General features: G+C 43.4%; 1 pseudogene; it reads right to left on the bottom strand.

Annotated features, from left to right (window-relative positions):
• LOC120004675 overlaps positions 1–2,440 on the bottom strand; it is a 5,397-nt pseudogene extending 2,957 nt beyond the window's left edge.
• Positions 2,441–2,778: the final 338 nt, after the last annotated feature.

Genomic DNA, 2,778 nt, shown 5'->3' with positions numbered 1-2,778 from the left:
TTAGGATCCGTCCAACTTTGTTGGACCTCTATGTTTCCATTTGCCCAATCTTTCAAGAATTCAAGGCTCAAATATTATATTGGTTCTTGGTCCATTCTTGACTTTAATTTCGATTATGTAAAATATTTATTTTACAATCTAAACCGAAATTAGGAGACTTATTATTTAATATAAACACACTTACAAGAATTTTGTATAGCTTAACAAAAATAATTTTATCTTGAGGTTATCTTCGGAAAACCAAAACCCAAAAAAATTATATCTTTTTTGTTATACAAACTCTATTCTTGTAATATCCCAATAACCGTTGTGATATGGTGATATTTGCCAATCTTCCTTTAATAGGACGAGAGACTAAAATGAGGCTACCAAGGGGACTCTGCAGGACATACAAATCTAGGCTCCCCAAATATTATTCATTACTGCCAAGCCCTATGACTAGGAATAATATTTCAATCCAATGTTCGTCTGACACCACCTGAACTTTGGATGAACTCCCAGAGATGTACGATTCTTACATCGAGGCTTTTCCTTATTAGAAACTTGTCCCTGACCTGTGAGATGTGCATGAATATATCCTCCATGCAACACCCGGTAAGTTGGAGTGAGAGTTTGTGTACTATCAAACACTCCAAAGTCCATATTTCCCCTAAGCTCTCAGTTCCCTTATATCTATCCACTAAGCATATTAGATTGACCCGTCGATCAATCTAAATGCTAACGCTTGATCCATAAGGATCATTCTACAGAGTTTTTGGGTAGATTAATTTGAACCTCTCAGGTGGGTGCTTACACTTCCGTATCCTGAAAGTACATGAATGACTATGTTGTAGGTATGCTCCCACACCCTAGTGGCATAAATCCAATCCATCGAGTATATTGACAATAGTGTGTGTCTCACTCATTGATGAATCAAAACGCACATGCTATAAGTATGAAAGTATTGACCTACTCAAGCTTAAGAGATATCGTACTCTCACAGCTATACGATGAACTGCTCATTGATAGTACTTTTCTGGTTGTTCTTTCTTATGTAATTCCATCACTTTATGTTTCCTTACATACACTAGTGCACCAATCCGAGAATTCTCTCGAGTGGTCAAGACAAATCATTTCCCTATTTGGAGATGTCCATGCACTACAACCTATATCAACAAAGTGCCTAGCTTTGTTAATCTGATTGTGACTAATTTATTTTGGATGCAATAGTGAATCTTGTGTCTGTCTATACTCACATATAAAGTGTATCTGAGTATCCAAGATTACTATAAATAACATCCCTAGACGTTGATGGAACATTCATACATAAATGAAAAGACATCTAATACACATAATGCAATATTAAATATTTATCAATAAATCTTAGAACTTGTCACACATGGTATGTTTTTAGGCCATAATCCCAACACGGCTCAACGAAGCAGCCATGCCATCCTACCTATTTAAAGTTTGAGAATAGGTCAAAGGCGTTGTGCCCCTGATGCCTCTAATAATTGGCTTTACCCGATAGAACTCGAGTCGGGCTCCAGCTATCCTGAGGGAAACTTCGAAGGGAACCAACTACTAGATGGTTCGATTAGTCGTTCGCCCCTATACCTAAGTCAGACGAATGATTTGCACGTCAGTATCGCTTCGGGCCTCCAGTAGAGTTTCCTCTAGCTTCGCCCCGCTCTAGCATAGTTCACCATCTTTCGGGTCTCGACAGGGATGCTCTCACTCGAACCCTTCTCAGAAGATTAAGGTCGGTCGGCGGTGCAACCCCCGAAGGGGATCCTGCCGATTAGCTTCCTTGCTCCTTATGGGTTTTCTCACCCGTTGACTCGCACACATGTTAGGCTCATTGGTCTGTGTTTCAAGACGGTTCGAATGGGGAGCCCGCAGGCTGACGATAGGAGCTCGCAAGTGTCGAGGCATATCAAAACGATGACATTCCACGAGCGTATCAAAGGCCCGTGCTTTGGACGCCGTCGTAATCCTCGTCGATCCACGTCCCGAGCTGATCGACGGATTGGCTTTCGCCGTTCCACATACTACCGGGGAGCATCGTCGACCCCCATCCGCTTCCCTCCAGACAATTTCAAGCACTCTTTGACTCTCTTTTCAAAGTCCTTTCCATCTTTTCCTTGCGGTACTTGTTGGCTATCATTCTCTCGCTCATATTTAGCCTTGGATGGAATTTACCGCCCCATTTGGGCTACATTCCCAAACAACCCAACTCGCTGACAATGCCTTGTGGTACGATAGGGTCTAGGCACTATGGGGCTCTCACCCTCTCTAGCGCCCCCTTCCAGGGGACTTGGGCCCTGTCTGCCACTGAGGACGCTTCTCTAGACTATAATTCGTATGCTTCTCCAAACTATAAGGGAATCCTTGTAAGTTCGTTTTCCTAGCTTATTGATATGCTTAAACTCAGCGGGTGTTCCCGCCTCACCTTGGGTTGCTTTGTGAGGACGCTTGTGCCATGGTCTTTTGCTCCCCGTCGACAATTCACACCAAGTATCGCATTTCGCTAAGTTCCTCATCGATGCAACCCCTTACAACGACGCAACCCCTTACGACACTATTTCCAGGCGAAGGGAGCGCACATCTTTTTTTGGTTCCTTAGCACAATTCGCGTCGGGGTTCGTTGTCCCCGCGGAAGAGGAGCTGTAGTACATCCCTCCCCTTGGACTTCGAGCGATCGGCCCAAAAGGACCACCGCCCGCATTAGTTTTCACTTGTTTGTGGGTCGTTCTGCCTTACAGGTTTTGACAATAATCCTTCTGTAGGTTCACCTAT

This window comes from Tripterygium wilfordii, chromosome 8, assembly GCF_013401445.1.
Source record: "Tripterygium wilfordii isolate XIE 37 chromosome 8, ASM1340144v1, whole genome shotgun sequence".
Taxonomy (NCBI): Eukaryota; Viridiplantae; Streptophyta; class Magnoliopsida; order Celastrales; family Celastraceae; genus Tripterygium; species Tripterygium wilfordii.
This window is presented reverse-complemented; position numbering and strand designations above follow the sequence as displayed.